The following is a 19,388-nucleotide window of genomic DNA, read 5'->3' as shown; positions in this document are numbered from 1 at the left end:
CTGCTCTGCTGTTCGCTCCGGTGACACATCAGAGTTCCCAGGCCTCTCAAACAGAGTGGGAAACTATCTTCATTTCCAAAACCTGCACTTACCTCTTTAAGACCAGAAAAGTACTGTCTTAAATTTCTCTTTTTGGGTGTGAAAGAGGGAAGAATTCCTTAACATCTGCACAATTGTGAAGGAAAGAACTAGTGGAAAATGCACATGCCTATCTGAAACTGGGCATGTTCTGACATTCTGACATGCCCTCCTACCATTTCCTACAGGTAGTTACTCTGACATGACAGGCACTTACGTCTTTAGAAATGAAATGCAGCCACCGACAGTGTAGAGGATTCAGTAATCCAGAAGGACTCTTAAAAAGAAAAGGGAGTTAGTAACTTTATGACCATAACTCTGCTGTAAAATCTCAGATTCTACTTTTTTACCCCCATTAGATTTCTTTCACTCCCTATTTCAAGCCACGTTCTGTAGGTTGTAATTGAAGCTTTTTGGTGAAGGCGACATCTTTCCTTCCTAGCGGAAGGCAAAAGTGCCTCCTGGAGAAGCCACCGAGTATGTGGGATTTGAAGGGGTATCCGAAGGTTGATTTCAGGATGTCCTCAACAAATTCAGAAATCAGCAACGTGAAACAGTGTTTGCAGAGCTAGGCAACTATTTTCCTGCTTAAGTGTATTAGAAATCAGCCTTACAACTTGCATATACCACAGAGCCAAAATGCAAGGGGAGAACCTGTGAAGCTCCTGAATTAAAAAGGGGTAATATCTTTATGGGAAGCTTGAGTTTGCCTATCACATGTTGAAGTGTTTGAATAACGCTACAGAAAGCACAAATCTTAAATTTTCTTTGTGCTATTCAAGTATTAGACAATGATTTTTGTTGCATGAACTTCATGTAGGACAGCTTAGGACTGGTGGGAGCCCCTGCAGGTGCCCCCGGCACTCCTGGTGCCAGCTTGGAGTGCAGTGCTCACATTAGCTTTGTCCTGGTGAACCATGAAACTTCTTTAAGTTTTCAGTCTTAAGGAAGACTTTGTTTTAGAAGGCATCAGGACTGGGGGACTGTGCTCTCCGGGGAGGGCTCAGTTCTGTAGGGAGCTGCATTTTCAATTACTGTGAGCCAGCAAGTGCAGTGATGTTTTCACTAGTCCAGATGCTGAATGTTATGCTCCACTGGGGAGTAGGTACAGATGTAAAAATGCAGTAGCACGTTACAGTGGATTGACTTTGTAGTTAGGCTCTGTAAACAGTTACTTCTCAGCCTGTAAGTGTCCCAGGCTTGATTTGCTGGGAGTGGTGAAGCCTTCCTCACTCCAGACTGCTCTGGGTAAGATGTAGCATCTCTTTAGGTGTGGGTAGGGCTGGTCTTGCTGACCATCTCTGGTGCCATTCGTGATAAAGGGAAGAAAGATCTGTCTCTAACTCAGAGTTAATCCATTAACATCCTTTTAATTATGCTGCTGCCAGTCAGGATGTGAGTGGGCATGTCTGTGCACCTTGACCACACTGATGTACTAATGAATCCAGGATGCCTTTTATGCAGCAGAAAAAGAAGCTTCCGGAAAATGTATCTACTGAAGCTTTACAATTACTGCTGCCTTTCTTGTGCTTTGTTCATTTTGCATTGTCAGATGGGTTTGGAGATATCAGGTTAGCCAGGACGATAAATAAATTAACCTTTATTAATGAGACTATTTAGGACTGATTCATTTATTTCGTTTCAGTATTTGTGATTCACCGGTACTATTTTCAGCTCTGTCTCACAGTCTCTGTCTCATATTTCAGTTTATTGTTGTATCTGTTTGGGATCATTTAGTATGGGAGGGACCTGTGATTTAAAGACTACAAACACGTATAGACAATGTAAGAATAAACAGAGAAGCTTGGCTATTCCGTTGTGCTCCATGCCATGCTAATGTGACTGTTAGGATCATCTGGTCTATAGCTATCTTGTACCTGTCTGTTTTGGAGATGAGATGGTGGTAACAGGCATCTGTGTCTGTCCATCCCAATGTCCTTTGAGTATGACACCATCCTTGACACCACTTTGGGTCCTCAAGTACCAGGCTGAATGATTTCTCCCTGTCAAAATTAGAGAGTTATCCCTGCTGAAGCACCAGTAGCGCAGGATGACACATGGTTACCTTTCAGTGACTGGAGTTTGAAACTCTGGATTTGGTTTGATAGGCACACATCAAGCAGTTTGTTTGTTGGATGCACCAGCCACTTACAACTTTCCTCCCTCGCAGTTTTGCAGAATTGGATTAAGGATGGTTTGAACTATATTTCTACTCTGACAAGACTACAGATCTGATGTCCTCTGTTTGGATACCATCCAAACACCCCAATAGATAAACAAACAAGCCCAAGGTTACCATTGCAGCTCTCACCCTGCCTTGGCCAGGAGAAGCAAGTCAAGGCTGTGATAATTATATTTGCATCTTTCTCAATTCCAAGTTTGTGTTCTTTTAATTTTCTGTCTTGATGAATCAAAATAGCAGAAGTTGGTGTGTTTCTATGACAGTACTTGCCCATACCCTGAAATGTTTCACTTAATTGCAGAAAAGCAACTCGAGAGGAATTTCTGGAAGGAGAAAGCAGCAGTTCTGGAAGCTCAGCTTGCTCTTTGCAGGGCAATGGTGTTCCCAGGAGAATTCATGCTGTAGGAGGCCCCAGAAGGTTAAACTGGAGCTGAGCTGCTGCTTGGAGGGCTGAAGCTACCGTGTCCTCCACAGTGGCTTCCTGATAAGAACACATCCAGTACACCCAGACAGGCTCTGCTGCCTATTTATCTTCCTCTTGGGGTTGAACCTATCATTACACAGAGGTTCTTTATCACAGACAGTGAAGCAGTGTCTTCAGCATGGGTTTATGCTTTGACAGACCCTAATAAAGCCATTTTTCTTTCGCAGCCTCAACCAGGCAGGTCTGCTGTGGATGCTGATCAACAATTTAGCTTCACTTGGATGGCTTGGAACAACCCTGACTCTTTCAAGGCTGAGTGGAAAAATGTTCTCAGCATGTCGAAGGAAGACCTTGCAGATTTGTCTCCAGTTCTTATGGCTGGTGCATCCCACTGTGCATTTGATTCCCACGTTTAAATTCTGAGCAGATAGCAGTTAGCCTTCACCAGAATACTTTTTTGCAACCCCATCAGCATATCAGAGAGCAATATTAATGCTTTAAAGTGCAAGTCCCAGACACCCCAGCTCTGCCAGGAGCAAGCAGCAGAGCTAAAGCATCCAGTGATAAATAAGCTTAGCAGATTCTCTGCCAAAAGTAAGAAAAAGACCATGTTGGATTAAAACAACGTCTGTGTGTCCATTTGGGTTTATAAATCGGGATGTACATGGTTTGGCACATGCCACTTTTTGTTTGTAATTTGTGTGTCTCTGCTTTCCTGGTTTGCTTATATCAGTTGTGTTCGGCTAACAGAAGGTGTATCAGACCTCCCCACAAAACTTGCCTCTGGTTTGTTAGGCAGCTTGTACTTCAGGTGCTGCTGTACCCAAAGACGCACTCGGACTTTGTGCGTGGTTTCTTTCTTAATGTCTGTCTTTAGAGATTCCTCTAAATAGGAATAAAATATCACAAGCTACCTTTAAGTAGGGAGCAACTGAGCGTACACTGAACATTTCATAGTACACTACTGGGATGGGATACCTGTTCCCTCTGAAAGCAGATGGAATTAATTCTTCTTTGGTAGCAATAGCTGCTGGGCTTTAGCTCAAACAAGGACTCTATCTTGAGCTTTGAAGTGTCTGGCTCTTATTAAAAACATCGTTAGACTACAGCTAGAGAGAAGTTTTCCGAAGCTTAACCTTGGCAATGGGTAGCTTCCTATTCACGGTTGTTTTCTTCTAAATGGGTAGCCTAAAAATAAATTAACCCCTCCCCCCTCAATCTTGACTCTAAGAGAGTTCTGAATTACTTGGAAGATGTCAAGGTTTCCTGTTGTCAAGATGGGCTGGTGAGACGCGAGCTTTTATCAGCCCCGTTTCATAGTTGTGTGTGTTGAGTAGGTGAGAGGGTAAAAAATACATCTGATAGAAGTAGTTTGGGCAGATTAGTTGATGGGCCCAATAACTTCCCTCCGCCTACTCATCCCCTCTTTCAGGCTCTTGCAGGAAGAAGTCACAAAAGCAAGACTTTTTCTCCTTCTTCCTGTCCTTTACAGCTTACCTCGAGCTGTGAATCCATCTGGATTTTTAGGACAAAGAGCTCCATCAGAGCTCCCTTTCTTCCATAGATGTTATTTTTGTGGGCAAATAATTAATGCCACATGGGAGCTGAAAACAAAGGTGATAGCTACAAAAATATTTGCTGGCAGGTTTGGTTCCTTTCCAGCAGCCTTTGCTTTATGCCACAGGACTCAAACAGCAGAGATTGCTCCTCCTGAAATAGCCACAGTGAAACATGCCTCAGGTGGTTTAGCAGTAATGTTGAGGAGGAATCGCTAATACAGTTTTTCATCTTGACAGTGAGTGGCCTCTGTTGTCTATACCCTGCAATTTTAAGGGAGAGACCGTGTATGAAGTTGGCATCCTCAAGCTTAAAGCACTGCCACACATCCCTGTTAGCCATTGTTCTTCTGCAGCTACTTAGGAATTCAAATGATGTTTTCTAATGAGGAACTTCAACCGGCCGAACTGCAACACAAACATATGTTCCAATGCAAAAGAGCCTTCTGTTCTGCCACTCCATACTCCCTCCCCAGAAATATGGGCTATGGGAAGAAAGAACAAGATTTTGATATGCTAATTTCTAGTGTCATAAAAATATAATGCTTGTTTGTCCTTTATCAACAGGCTTGTTCATCTCTGAGGTTCAGCTTGTTGTGCCTAATCATGTGCTGTATCAGCTGTCCTCCGAGGCTGCTGAATGAGGGTGAATATTAGCACCAGACAGTGTTAGCTAACCACATTGACTTGGATCTCTAATACGTCTGCCTATGCCAGAAGGGATGTTACTGCAGGGCTTTTGAGGCTAATGCTGGGGTGTAGCATCAGGGCACTGTGAAATGTCCTCTAGAGACAATTTCTGGACTTGCTGCTCTGATTTCAGCTTATTGCTCCTAGCTTGGCTGGAGCTGCTCTGATTTTATCTGTTAAAGTCAGATCACACTCAAGTACTGCTTTTGTCTCCCTCATTTGATTTACCTACTCCAAAGCTTCAGAAGAGCCAGCTCCGTTCTTGCAGACAGACAGATGTGTAATTGTAGAGAAATTGTCATCAGTGTAACTGGAAATAGCACTGGAAGAGGAGACCAGGGTAGATGAACTAGTCTTTAAATTTGTAAAGATTCTGGATTCTTAAAGTTGTCATGTGTAGGTACACGAGAGCAACGTGACAACTTTATTTTTTATTGCATCTTTTTTTAAAGAGGCCACAATTCCCTTGTTCCTACCTCTGTGCTTGCCTCCATATCTAGTGCTGTTGGGAGTCAGGTCCAGCCTGGCCTTCAGGAACTCATCTGCCAATGTGTAAAACTGGAGCTGGTGTCAGCAGCACTAAGTGACCTGTGTGCTGGAGCTGCTGGGTGCTGCATCACTTTTATCCCCAGCACTTCTCTGTGTAACCTTCATTCAGGTAGGCTGAGCATGTTCTGTTTACATTCAAAGTGCATTTACAAGATGTGACTAATAGCAAAGGCCTTGAATTGAGTGTCTGCTACAACCTGCTCTGAGTTCACTGCTGATCTGATCCTCCTGAAGATCAGGGAGTTCCCTTAGCATGAATTTGGACCAAAACATTTAACAGGGGACACCTCACCATAAAATGAATCAGAAACAAATGACCCAGAAAAATAAGGTGAATAGTGGTGTTTATATTCACTTAGTTTTGCATCCTATGAAAGTGAGTGGAGAGTGGATGGAGCTCCAGCCCTTCTTTATTTCAAAGTGGGTAGACTCCCATTACTTTATCTCTGCCCTTACAGATGTCAGTGATTAAAAATATCAGCTAACCACATTAGTGCAACACCAAATCTCATGGAGTTCTGACCGTGACATCTTGCAGAGGGATCTGTCATCTGAGAAATTCCTCTATAAAGATTTTTCAGTGTTGATCTCTCTCTCACATCACAGCTTCCAGTCTCCAACTCCACATACCTTAAGGAGGAGTAAATTGCAGATTATCCTCCTTCTATAACCATTACTTACAGTTTTCCCTGGTCTCTGCTGAGCTGATGAGATGCTGTGCCTCTGTCATGTGATGGCATACAAGTAGTTTAGTTTACTGAACTCATCCATTTGTGGCTACACAAAGCAAATCAAAAGCTTGAACTTTTGAAGCCACAGGGAGATGCTGCTTGGCAACATTCACATTCACCTGCCATCAGCGCTCCAGAGAGGAAACCTGGAGAGCACCACCTAAATGCTGCTTGGCTGATTTCATCTAGCAGGGTGGATGATTGGAGCACCAAGATAAAGGAAAGAGAGGGTTCACAGCATAGTCACTGTTGTATAGATATGCATTGTGAATTGCTGTGTGTGTAGTAGAGGCGTTATTTTAGATTATATACAGCGAGTTTTCCAGCTCTACATTTTCTCCATGTGCTCTCTTCTGATGTACCCAGCAACATTCATGTCCTCCCTTTCTCTTGTTTCTCTCCATCCAGGCAAAAGGCCACATGTGCTGCAGTGAGTTGATGGCATCACTGCAAAATGCCTGGGTGAACACAGGGAGCCACACACAAGCAAACAGCCATGAGCCAGGAAGGAATACCATCTTGGAGGGCCCCATCCTTCACTTCTTCACTGGAAGTGGGTCAAGCAAAAAGCCCTGGCTTGCAAAAACAAATGCTTTCTGGGGAATAGCACGTTGTGTAGGTCTGTGCTTGGTACAAAGTGATATTGATCCTGCATTAAGGCATTTAAGAATGGCTGCAATACAAAGAAATAAATGTCACACTCATAAATGAGAGTTGAACTAATTTAAATTACCCTTGCAAGATAATGAGAAGCTATTACAGCTCTGGATCTGCGTGCTCCCTGCTTGAAACATATAATTTGGCAAGCAGATAGCCTTTTTCTTCTCTATTTGTAGTTTTTTTGCAACCTTTCAAGGGGCAGAGCAGTAATATTGGATGGAAATGAGAGAGATGTTTAGAGAATGAATTGTGCTTTCCTACAATGCATCCAGAAAAAGCTCTTTCCTCATTCCGTATCAATAAAAAGCTAAAGATAGAGGGCAGAAAAACAGAGCCTTAAGCTTTTAGGAACAATCTTTCTAAACTTGCTATCCCATACTGCTTTTATAATTAAAAATTTATCCTCCAAATTACTTCTGCTTTCCATCTGAATTTAGCTTTCCTTTACCTTTCAGGCTGGCATCTATTATAGCAAGTACAGCAGCACGGAGAGGGGTGGGAGGGTCAGTCAGCGATCAGCATGTCTTCCCTGTTTACCTACATCCTTTCATCTCACTCCTCTGCTGCATATGCTTAGCATCTGGCTGCTAACCAAACACGTTTGACTACTGTCTACAAATAACATGATTCCAAATATAAAATATCCTGTGACTCACATTAATTACAAAAAGAACAAGAAAAAAAGAGGAGGATTTTAATGAAGTGGAAGTTTTCCTGGGAAGATGAAGCGATCTGTTTGATTGCCATGAGCCAGCTAAAGAAAGAATAAATCCACAGAGGAAAAGAAACGTCTCAATTATAGTATAAAAGAGAGTGTGCTATGGATCTGGGAGAGTAGATTTAAAATTATACTGAGTCGGCCCCGGTGATGGCAAAAAGAGCTGGGATTGTAACCTCAGCCACCACAGAGCTGTAATCAGAGGGGTGTAAGAAGAAGATGTGAAGATGCTCAATTTATTTGCTGGCATTTGGCAATCTAGGTATTAACCCATTTTTAACTTATTTTGTGCACCCAGGTTTCTTAAAGCTTGGGGCATCATGTCAGTTCACTGCAGCTGCCCTTTCTGCTGCACTCCCAGGTTACAAACGGTGACTTCAGCACCCAAACCATGCCCTCTCCCAAGACACAGAGAAGTCTGAAACCCCCATGGAAAAGCTGCTCAGTGTTTGCTGCATACAGAAGGTCACACTTGATGAGGTAAGACATTCTTTTCAAGCTTAGAGTCAAGTATTGCATATAATTACAAAATAGAGCTCTATATTTATGTAGCTGAATGGTATTTTAACTTGCATTGATCAATGCTTGCTTCCAATCTAATGCGTGAAAAAGTCTATCAAGGATAATGCTTATTCACTGTGAATCTTGGTTAGAAATAGATCCTCAGGTGATACATCCATGATGAGCCATTTTAAAGAGGGTATTACATGTCTCTCAAAGCCTTTTGGGAGGGAGGAGGGAAAAGGTACTTTGAGACAATAGGAAGCTGATTCAAGAGCTGCACATGAGAAAGCTGTCTCATGGTGCAGCCTTTGCAAAACAAGCTGAGCACCACAGTGCTTTTATGTAATGCAAATGATGTAGATGAAATGAGAGGAAGAACTGAGAGAAACTAAGGACAGGCCCAGCAAAGGCTAATTAAAATGAGGTGGATGCACATCTTTGCAGGAGTTTGGAAGGACTGAACTGTTCCATCCCTGCTGCTGTTTGCAGAGATGTTTGCTTTCAGATTGGCAGCAGCGACAGGTAGCTGGAGTGGTAATCTCCTAAAGAAATGAATGCTTTCATGGTCTCTCTGGGGCTGTTTAACAGACCTACAGGGCTTGATGAAGCAGAGACACGTCTCCAAATCAGGTACTTGATCAGCCTTCATCCACTAACACTGGCAGTCCTCAGTTAATAGTTTTTGTCCAATAGTTTTTCACCCTTCATTTAAAAACTGTTGTCAAAATACAGCATGGGCAAGTGGTTTGCTTTAAAGGATCACCTGTATCATAGTACGTGAGTGCCACTGTTTGAGCTTGGAGATACTTCAGCAAGTGAAAGGAATAAAACATACATTCAAATGCTACACCACCCAATTCACTGCTGTGAATGGCAGCACTACATGGAGGGGTGACAGAGCTGATATGCAAAACCATGAAGACATCTTGGGGGCTCAGTTCAGCTGCTGGTTCTCCACTCTCAGCCCTCCACAACATCTGCCCTGGGTACTGCGAACATCTCCCCAGAACCAGGTATGGAAACCCTGAGTTAATTGTCACTGAATGAAACCATTTTTTTCCTGAATGCCCTTTACTTATTAAAGTAGTTCATGACGAGGAGGGGGTGAGACAGCCAGGATATAATTAGAAGTGCATTCATCACTCCTGCTGGTAATTGTTTTCTAAGAACACATAAAAAGAGAATTGATTGCTTTCTGGAGTGCCTCATCACGCTGCAGGTACCACTCACAAATCACATGGAGCTGGGGAGCCCAACCCTGTCCCTGGCAGTGTTCATCTCCATGATACACCCACTGTTCTGTGTCCATGGGGGATGTGGGAGCAATGGCAAGAAAAATGAGACCCCATTGAGAGAGATTTATGGGCCTGGGAAGCAAATGCCTGCAGTGGCAGCCTGGACCCAGCTCTTAGAGCTGCTTTGTGAACTGCTGGAACTTGGGCCATTTGCAAAGTGGAAAATAAAAAGAAAACAGTAGAAAATGAAGTAAATGTGTTTCTTCAGGTTTGGGATTCAGGCTCCACCTTGGTTGTGACACAGTGCATCAAAATACCTTTATTTTTGATAGCTGATTGCAAATGATGCATTTCTTGATCTGGCAGGGAAGGATTTAAAAGCCTTCCTGTAAAAATGAGGCCAGTTGATGTGTGCCTTGGCTGTTTATTATACAAAATGAAAGTGGGTATGAAATGCAACTGAATCAAGCTGACAATGCTTTACCAGATGCAGAATGCCTTTTATCAGTACCTTTATGCTTATGACTGTGCTGAAGGTTATTTGCTGGGGCCCTCAAGACAAGAGGGGTATGAACCTGCTTGAACAAGTCCGAAGAAGGGCCACGGAGATGCTGTGAGGGCTGGAGCAGCTCTGCTCTGGAGCCAGGCTGAGAGAACTGGGCTGGGGCAGCCTGGAGAAGAGAAGGCTCCTGAAGGGGAGACCTTAGAGCAGCTCCAGTGCCTAAAGGGGCTGCAGGAAACCTGGAGAGGGGCTTGGGATAAGGGCCTGTAGGGACAGGACAAGGGGAATGGCTTGAACCTGCCCGAGGGGAGACTGAGATGGGCTCTTAGGCAGAAGCTCTTCCCTGTGAGGGTGCTGAGGCGCAGGCACAGGGTGCCCAGAGAAGCTGTGGCTGCCCCATCCCTGGCAGTGTTCAAGGCCAGGTTGGACACAGGGGCTTGGAGCAAGCTGCTCTAGTGGAAGGGGTCCCTGCCCATGGCAGGGGTTGGGACTGGATGAGCTTTCAGGTCCCTTCCAACCCAAACCATTCTATGTTTCTGCTGGGTGGCCCAAAATCAGGTGCAGATGTGGTTTAATGATGACTGAGAAAAGGATAAGTTATTCCTTTGATTAGCTTCTGGTCCTGTAGCCACAGCAGGGACTCCCAGCCAGGGCTGTTGCAGAGCTTAAAGACCCACAAAGAAAATATGAAAGAAGTGAACTGATTGTCAAGAGTTATCAAAAGCCATTGCTCATAGATCTGCAGGGAAAGACTTCAAGGTTTGCTCCATATCAGGGACTGCACAGTGCAAGGTTTCAGCCTAACTCCACTTGCTGTCAGTTTGTCTCAGTGCAGCACCCTGAGTGTTGGGATTGGTGGGGTTAGGGGACCCCTCTTGCTGTGGGTGGCTGGGCAGGGGGATGAAGAGCCACCCTGATGGCCACTATGTGCAACCCTTGCCCACCCAGCTGGAAGCCACGTCCTCATAGCTTGTTGTTGCCTTCATCCTGCTCCCATGCTCTGGGCAAAGGTTGGGTTTTCCAGGAAACTGGGGTATCTGTGAGCAAACACTTGAGTAGGAGCATTTGCCAAGCAAGTGCTTCTGCTGCCAGGCGGAGAGCAGGTTGCTCTGTACAGCCTGGAGAGGACAGACCCAGCCCGGAGCCATGTGATTCATACCCTATTTTTATTAAGTTCTGTGTGGTGCTGCCATAGTGCAGGATAACGTGTTCCTCCTGCTCCTGTTCCAGCATGTCACCTCAACCAAAACCAGTGCTTTGTTGTACGATTCTTTTAAATAGCTGCATAGTCCATAATGTGCATTATCGTACCCTGGGAATTAACTTTACTGTGGTATAGCACCACGTGTCTCCCTGTAAATGCTGAGTTTCCCACCTGGTGTAATTGCTGAATAGAGAAATCCATGCCTCTGAGAGGTTTCCTTATCAGTAAACTCTAATAAGCTATTGAACAATGTTCAGTGCAACAGTCAAGAACCCTGGCTGTAGGAACAGCCCCTTTATTGAACCCCAGACCTGTCAATAACAGATAATCCAGCACTGCACAACAGTAGATGGTGCTCTTGGCTTGCATTAGCTGCCTGCAGACATAGCACGAGGAGGTCGTAGGCTCTTAAGCCTGTCCCTAGTGAAACAGTCCTTCTGAAAGCAAAGCTGGAGATGCCCAAGCATGCTATTAGCCTTGCTAAGTCTCCCGATGGCCCCCAATCACCATGCACACAGTCTACCAACATGTCCTTCAAGAAGGTGCTGAGGCTACCTACACATACAGGCAAGAAGCCACCTTTCCCATGGCTCTTGCAAGTGCCTGAAGAGGTCCCTCAGCAAAAAAACATCTGTCAGCCAGCACCTCGTTTACAGCTCTGCAAAACCCTTCTCAGGTGGAGAAAGTTCTTGACAGGAAGAATAAAGTGAGATTCCTGTTTAATGGTGTTCTCTTTGTAGGAAGCACTAAGCCAGGCAGGGTGGGGCTGGAGAAGTTCAATGTAGTGATGAAGGTGCATCCATCTCTGGGGCAGTGCATCCCTGTCATAGGCAGCTGGTACAGGGATCATAGGATCATAGAATCATAGAAGAGTGTGGGTTGGAAGGGACCTTCAAAGCTCATCTAATTGAACCCACCTGCAATGAGCAGGACATCTTCAACGAGATCATCTTGCTCAGGACCACATCCAGCCTGCCTTCTGCTGGTTCTGGGTGAGGTGGCTGCTCTACCACTTTGCTTTGTCCAGCCACACATTTTAAATTATGGCAATTACAGCTTCTATGTTTAGGTTTCACTTCCATGAGGGGCTGCGTGGGAGCTGATGACACTTTGTACCTGAGAGGATGCATCAGCAGGTAGACAAATAAAGCCTCAAAAATAACTTCTGAAAGGATAAACACCCATGTGAAGTCCTCTCTGGGGACTGTTACAATTCAGGGTGTGAATATGATAAGGCCTTAAAGAGAAAGGCAAGCTGTAGATGGTTTGGGTGCCCAGCACTCCTATCAACAGCTCTTTTTCAGTCCAAACATGCACTTCAAAGCAGAATGTGCACTGTGCGAGTTACTGATTTCCATGAGCCATAGGCACACACTATAGCCTGTGGCTGAGCACCACCAATTTAAGATTATGCATAATCTGTAAAAATATTTCTAGTTAAGCAAGTGGTGCTCCATCACGAAAGAGAACAGCTGTGTGTGGATATAAAGCAGAACAGCAACAATTATACACAGGCAGACTTATATTGCCTGTGTGTGCCAGCATGCTCGTGCACAGGCACAACTGGCATCTTTTAAATAGGCCCTGTTGCCTGGATGTTAAAAGGCTTTAAAAAAAGAAAGGAAAAATGAAGCTTCTGCAGCTTCCTCTGCACTAATTGAATTTTTGTCCATAACATTTGCAGACTTTAAGAAGAACTTGCTTATTTACCTTTTCTCTTGAATTTTTTTTCTCCTCTCCATTTGAAACTCATTGTATTGTGTCATTTTATAGGCGCCAGGAATAAATCTTTTGTCAAGTCTATTGCATTATTATGCAAAGTGCACAAAAAGTATAGGAGGAAAACAGCCCGAGAGAAGCCGAGTGCTGTTCCTTTCAGTGCTCCCAGTCTGCCCCAGCAGCAAGCCTCCAAGTTTGCTAACACAATCTTTTTCTCAGAGGAACTTCCTCACCCTCAGCCATTGATTGCAAAGAGTTCACTTGGCCATGCTAATGCCGGCTATGAGGAAGTGTATTTACTGAGAGAAGAAAGACTGGATGAAGGAGCCATCGATTATCTCTGCAGAATTGATCCTGGGAGGGTGAAGAAGCTGCTGGGCACCAGGAGGATTCTTGGCAGGAGAGAGGGGTCCGCTGCAATGAAGCCCCCTCTCCCCCAGGGATGGAGACACGTCCCAGGAGGAATCATTTAGGAAAGACCAAAATCATCGACATTCAAAACTATTCCGAAGGGCAAAGCTCAAGCGGTAGGTGGGAATGTTTTAGGTCTTTTAGGTGGTCTCGGCAGGTTGTGATTGATCTGAGGAGCTCAGAGTGAGCGTTGAGGTGGGGAAGAGGGACCTTAACCTGAGACTGACCCTGTTCCCTCCCAGTGCCATGGAAAGCACAAGCCAAGCCTCTTCCAGCTGATTGTAAATCTCCGGGTAAGAACTCATTTAAACACATTAGTGGGGGCTTTAACTTCTAACCCAAGCTCATTAACATTGTTGGAACAGAGCTTTGCTCCCACAATGTATCCACAAAATGGAATTAAGCAACTTAATTAGGCTGGGTGAAACACAAAGAGGGATTTAAGAGAGAGGGGACTTGGCGGCTCTCTGCAAGGTGACGTCAGGGATCGCTGGAAAAGCTCATTTGTCCAGCTCTGACCCTGGAAATTTCCTTTGCTGGAAGCATGGTGGAGTAGGATGCCTGCTCATGGTTTGTTTGTTTTGTTTGGGGTTTTTTTCTTTCCTACCATAAAACACTGCAGAGGGTGTCTGATGCACTCATAGCATGAGAAAGTCCTGGCACTCCTGCCACCCATTTCTCTTCCCTTTGTTATTTCCTAAGAAATATTGTATAAGTTATATTGTATATTGTATCAAATTATAGCCCTTTGCTTAGGAGAATTAAAATACAGCAGCTGACTGCTGGTGGTGAAGAGGAAAGGAAGAGTCTGAAAGGAGCCAGTAGTGAGCTTGTATTTTCTTGGAGGTAAACAGTTAATCTGTGGTCACTTGGGACCTGTCACTAGGGGATTACCTGAAACTGGAAAGTCTAAAATGCTTTATTCTTTGGTGTTTACTTACTGAAGTGCATCTTTAAATGGAAGGTTGAGTGCTCTGCACACATCTCCTGGAGCCATCCACTAGCACAAGTTATTGTGAAGCAGCTTTGTGGTGGACCACAGGCACCACATTAGAAGATCTGGTTTTGTGCCACTATCTGAGCAGCCGGTGTGGGGTCCGGGGAGCCTGGAGCAGCCCGTGATGTTCTGGTTGGCTGTTCAATGACTTATATCTGCTTCAGAGGCACCAGAGCCCCGTGGGAAAGGGGAAGGAATTGCCAAGAAAAATGTCTGGCTCTGTTTCTTGGACAAAGGCAATGCTTCTGGACAGTCAGATGGAGACATGCATCCCTGGGAAATGCCACCGTCATTGCTGGCATTAATCTCCCCGAGACATTGTTGTCTCAGGGTTGACTCACCCTTCCTTGGCACAAACTGGTTACTTCTCTAGGTCCTGCAGGGCCCTCTGCTGTGAGTCCAGCTTGCTCCTCCCCTGCCCCACGTAGCAGGGAGCCACAATGCCCATAGCCCCAACCTGCTCTGCTCCTCATGGAAAGCCTTCTGCCCTCAGGAGCTGTTTTATGCATTTTTAAATACCTTAATACTTCAATAGATATTTTACTACCTCTATGCCTTAAATAGAGATGCTTTGCTATTTTCTCTTATCACCTTAAGCCAATCTTTTACCTTCAGTCAAGCCCCTTATAAATAACATCATCCTCACTGCATCTTTGGCTCAGGTACCCTGGGATCCAAGATTGCACTGTTAAAACACACATCCCATCTGCAGATATGAAAAACTTAAAACCCCCCAAACTTTAAAGAAAGCTGAGGAATTTAACCTCACGATACTACCTTCTGATGTGTGACTTTGACAGGCAGACCACCACACTGCAAGTCCTGAGCCTTGACATAAAACTAAATTCAGTATCATAAAATACTGGTGAGAGCGGACTAATCACACGTCTTTCTGATGGGAAAATATTTGTTGCGGTGCCTTATTTTGCCCCTTTCAGCATAACTTCTTGCAACTATTTGCTCTGCTTTTGAGCTGCTGTTTACAAATAGTGATGGAAAAGGGGATGGAGCATCGTTGCACAAACAGCTTTCTGTTTGCGTAGCTGTTTGAGAGCGGCTGTGCTGTGCACCGATGCCAGGCCGAGCACAAACCACTATTTATGAATTATTTACATTTCTTTACTTGCTGTTTTTCATTGGTTGGTGTTTTTTTCTGTTTAAACAGTTTGTCCTCTGTTCCAGGAGCAGAGGGAAAGCCAAAATGACTCCAGTGACAGCTCAAATATCCCCCCAAATGACTAGTGAGTAGACAAAGTAAACAACTTATGATGAAAATGAAGCCTGAAAAATTATTCATCCCATCCACACAACAAATTGGTCAGAAACAGGAGGTTTTGTTCTACAGAAAACCCTCAAATTAAAAAGCAAAGAGAAGAAAAATTGTTTCCTTTTTCCCTAGAATAAAGAATGCTGCAAAAAATAAACAAAAACATTTGATTCATCCTTCATAAAATGTAAGAACGTTAGAAACATGCATAAAAGCAAAGAATTGAATTGAATTAGCTAAAGAGATGATGTGGTGTTTTTTTCCTTATCAAAATGAGAGAGAAGTGCTTTATTTTGACTTTTTCCCATCAAAAATGTTGTGGAAGTCAATGGTTTCCTGTGTAACATTTCGATGGTAATGAAACCCACATTTGCTAATGAAGCACCACAGGCTCTAGTGACTGCCTGCAAGTTATAGGCCTGATCCCGATACTGGTTTCCCCTCAGCAAAAGTTTGAGTGAACTGCAGCTACTCTTGGTCCACACAAGGCTGCATCAGCTCAGAGATACTTCACAGTCTTCCTGAGCTGGGAAGGGGCTGTGCTCATTGCTAATATATCCCCCCTCCACTTCTTGTCATTGTTTTGCCCATGCTAATATATCCCCCCTCCACTTCTTGTCATTGTTTTGCCCATGTTTCTGTCGTCGCCACATTTGATTTGATCACTGAGACCTCGAAACTGGAGCTGGGAAGGGCATAACATGGATTCCCATCCCCCAGGCCAGAGATAGTCCCTGTACCATGTTGGTGTGGGGTCCCAACACTGCTGGGCATGGAAATAAGCTTGCCCTACCAGCAGCACTACAGTAACTCACGACTTACATGTGCAATGTATCCCCCAAAAGATGGCAAACAGGGGTTGTGGGCCTCTATAACAGTATTGGGTTAAAATATTTGCATTTTAGTTTGCAGTTTAATAACCCCCTACCGAATACTTGTTTCCAAGCATAGCTAAGATCTAGATACAGCGAAAACTGCTCTTTTTTTTGTAAATAAAAGCTACGGAAAGGCCTGTTCTTCCTTTGCCCAGCTTCTATATGAGAACAGACTGTAGGGTTCATTTTCCAGGTGAATTATTGGAGCTTTAACTCTCTTAATAAGCCTGGCTCCATTGATCTCAATGGCACGATGCTGATTGACACCTACTGAGGATCCATGCATAAGTATTTTTCATAATGAGCTCCTTCTGAGCCCACAGTTGCCAATTGATGCGGCGGTTCCATATTAATAGGTGTGACTGTGCCCAATCAGATGGGGCTGGGAGGGATGCAACCTTTTGTGTTTTAACATTAATAAAATATTTATTGCAATCAGCTCATCTCTTCCAATTTGTTGCCAATTAACTAAAGTATTTAGTGGGAAGCTGACTGAGGCTGCAGCCGCAGGGCTGCACTAAGGCGAGCAAATTGGAGGCTTCTCGTGCTGAATTTCTCTCTGTTCCATCCTCTCCAGGTAGGAGCAGAACAGCAGGAGCTGGGAAATGGCAAGGACTTTCGTCTCCAGGAGAAGACACATCCTGTCATCAAGAGGAGATAAAGGCAGCAGAAAGCTGAAACACCCCACAGATTAAAACTCAAAAGTGCATGAGGCTGAACTTTGGTTGATGAAGAGCAGAGATTTTGGCCAGTAAGATGAAGCAGTCTTCTTAAATGTTTTAGGGTTGTTTTTTTTCTAGGAATATTGATTAATGGGGAGAAGCGGTGATGGGTTCAAACTTAAACAGAGGAAGTTCAGGTTAGATATAAGGAAGAAATTCTTTACTGTGAGGGTGGTGAGGCATTGGGAGGGGTTGCCCAAGGAAGCTGTGAATGCTCCATTCCTTGGCAATGTTCGAGACCAGGTTGGACAGAATCTTGGGTGACATGGTTTAGTGTGTAGTGTCCCTGCCCATTGCAGGGGAGCTGGAACCGAACTATTCTGTGATTCTGTGATTCTAAGGTGAAGAAAGTTGCAACACAAAATGGCAAGTTTTGAAATATGTTTGCCATAGAGATGCAAATCTTGATTTTTAGCTGTCTGGTATCTGGCATATGTTTCTATTAGGGGATTCCAGTATTGTGGGACCTCAAGGCATGGCAGGATAAATACATATTTATACAATGGCCAAGAAAAGACAGGAAAAGCACCAGAAGTGAGGTCTTTGACTACTACAGAGCCTTCCCAGTTGCTGCGGGCTACACTAATGCTGCTGGAAAGATGACTTAGCTCCTTAGCCAGCAAGTGCAGGCTTCAGTGGTAATGTAGCAGCTCTTCTGTAAGTCAGTGACAACAGGATTGCCTGGGATAGGAGCCTTTAATGAATATGTTCCCTTAACTGATGCTTTGCTTCCAGTCCTTCCTGAATGTCCCATTCTCCTGGGCATTAGCAGGAACAGCACAGCTGATGGCCCTGTGTGTAAGCCAGAGGAAAACAAACCCCAAACCCCCAAAGCCTGAATTCTTCCAGTACTTGAATTCTCACTTGCATCCCATAGAAGTCTGTTATTTAAATTACATTCACAGCCTTAATGCCTTGAAGACTCCGTTTCAAAGCATTATCTTCCCACTTGTTTTATTTAAACTATCGAGCTATTCCTTCATTCCTTCCTCCGTGTCAGAGAGCAGGATGGATTACTTAGAACTCTGGCAAGTTCTGGAAAAGACCTTATAAAATCTTCATTTGGGATGTTTCAGTCAAGCAGAGGAACCAGGTTTGTGCTGAGAGGAAGAGCAGCCCCTGTTTTTTTTAATGGGTTTTGTTCAGATCGTTCAAAGTCTATAATGAGGGACTGTCTCTTCATCAAATCTGGCTAATGGGATCTTTGATCTCCATTAGGAACTGCAGCTTAGTGAGGACAGAATCAGCATCAGGAACGCATTTCATCTGAATCGCCCCGCTTTGATACAAAAATGGTGATTCATCCCCCAGCTAGGCCATTTTTTCCCAATGAGCTTGCCATTCATGGAAATTAGGTCTAGTCCATGCTGCTGTAGCTCACATAATTATTAATAAACTGAATGCCTGCATCTAAGATAAAATCAAATGGCATCTTCTTTTCTAAGAATGGCTGGGCAGAGGAAGCTGATTTGCTTCTAGCTAAGGGCTAAGATGAGCCAAGCCCCAGCAGTGTGAACATTTAATGTGGACTCACACAGGGGAGTATGAGGTGCCAGGGACATGGGAGGTGTCAGCACTGTCACAGCTTCTCTGCTTGCATCTTTGTTGGAGTTGAACTGCACTGATTTGAGCTGGACCCATGTCTCACAGCATCCTCCAGGGTTAAGGTTTTTCTTGGAGCTATGTGAGTGTTTACTATGAACATGGAAAGAGGAGTGATGGCCAGAGAACAGGAAGAGGACAGAGAATGATGCCTGTCAATCTCTCCTCTTCTCACAGTGGTATGAATTCATGAGCCCCCTGATGGAGCCTCTCTTTTATGGGAGATGAGCACTGCATCATCTCTATATAGGAACTAATTGCCAGCAGCCAATTAATTAAACAATTAATTAAACAATTGCCCCTTAGCTCAGGCCCAAGATCTGTTTATGTAACTCAGGCTCAGGTGATGCTGAGCAGTTGCAGTCTGATCCCTCAGCAGTGATTTCAGCCTTCCTGAGGGTGCTGCAGACATTGGAGCCTGGATCACTGCCCATGGCGAGGTTGGAGGGTTCACCCAGTCCAGGGTTTGACAGGCTCTAAATCCATGCACACAGCCTGGGAATGGGCACAGATTGGACTCATGACAGCAAAATTTATTGCGGCATGAACAGCAGAGCAGAGAAAGAACCTTGGGAAAGGAACCTCTGGCCAAATATCTTGATCTGCCGCTTCCTATTATTTCATTGCAGTGTGTACACTGCTGATGCAAGCGATTCTTGCAGAAAGACAAGGGGAAGAAGAGCATTTCCATCATTTCATAGGTATTGGTGGAAGTTCAGGGAGTAAACAAAATCCTGCCTAGTGCAGGCATCATTTAAATGA

General features: G+C 44.3%; 1 protein-coding gene and 1 long non-coding RNA gene across 3 annotated transcripts in view; both read left to right on the top strand.

Annotated features, from left to right (window-relative positions):
• The window catches only part of GSS (glutathione synthetase), a 315,783-nt gene that overhangs the window by 121,319 nt on the left and 175,076 nt on the right, over nucleotides 1-19,388 (top strand). The gene's annotated exons all lie outside the window — the stretch shown is intronic.
• Nucleotides 13,181-17,092, top strand: LOC133224131 (uncharacterized). The gene is made up of 3 exons (XR_009728771.1): nucleotides 13,181-14,016; nucleotides 15,351-15,401; nucleotides 16,880-17,092. It is a non-coding gene; the product is annotated as an uncharacterized LOC133224131 (long non-coding RNA).

Source organism: Neopsephotus bourkii, unplaced genomic scaffold, assembly GCF_033783945.1.
Source record: "Neopsephotus bourkii isolate Nb327-2 ecotype Australia unplaced genomic scaffold, CSIRO-AGI_Nbou_v1 NB_1663, whole genome shotgun sequence".
NCBI classification, from domain to species: Eukaryota; Metazoa; Chordata; class Aves; order Psittaciformes; family Psittacidae; genus Neopsephotus; species Neopsephotus bourkii.
Note: the sequence above shows the minus strand (reverse complement) of the source record. Positions and strands in the feature narration are given on the sequence as shown.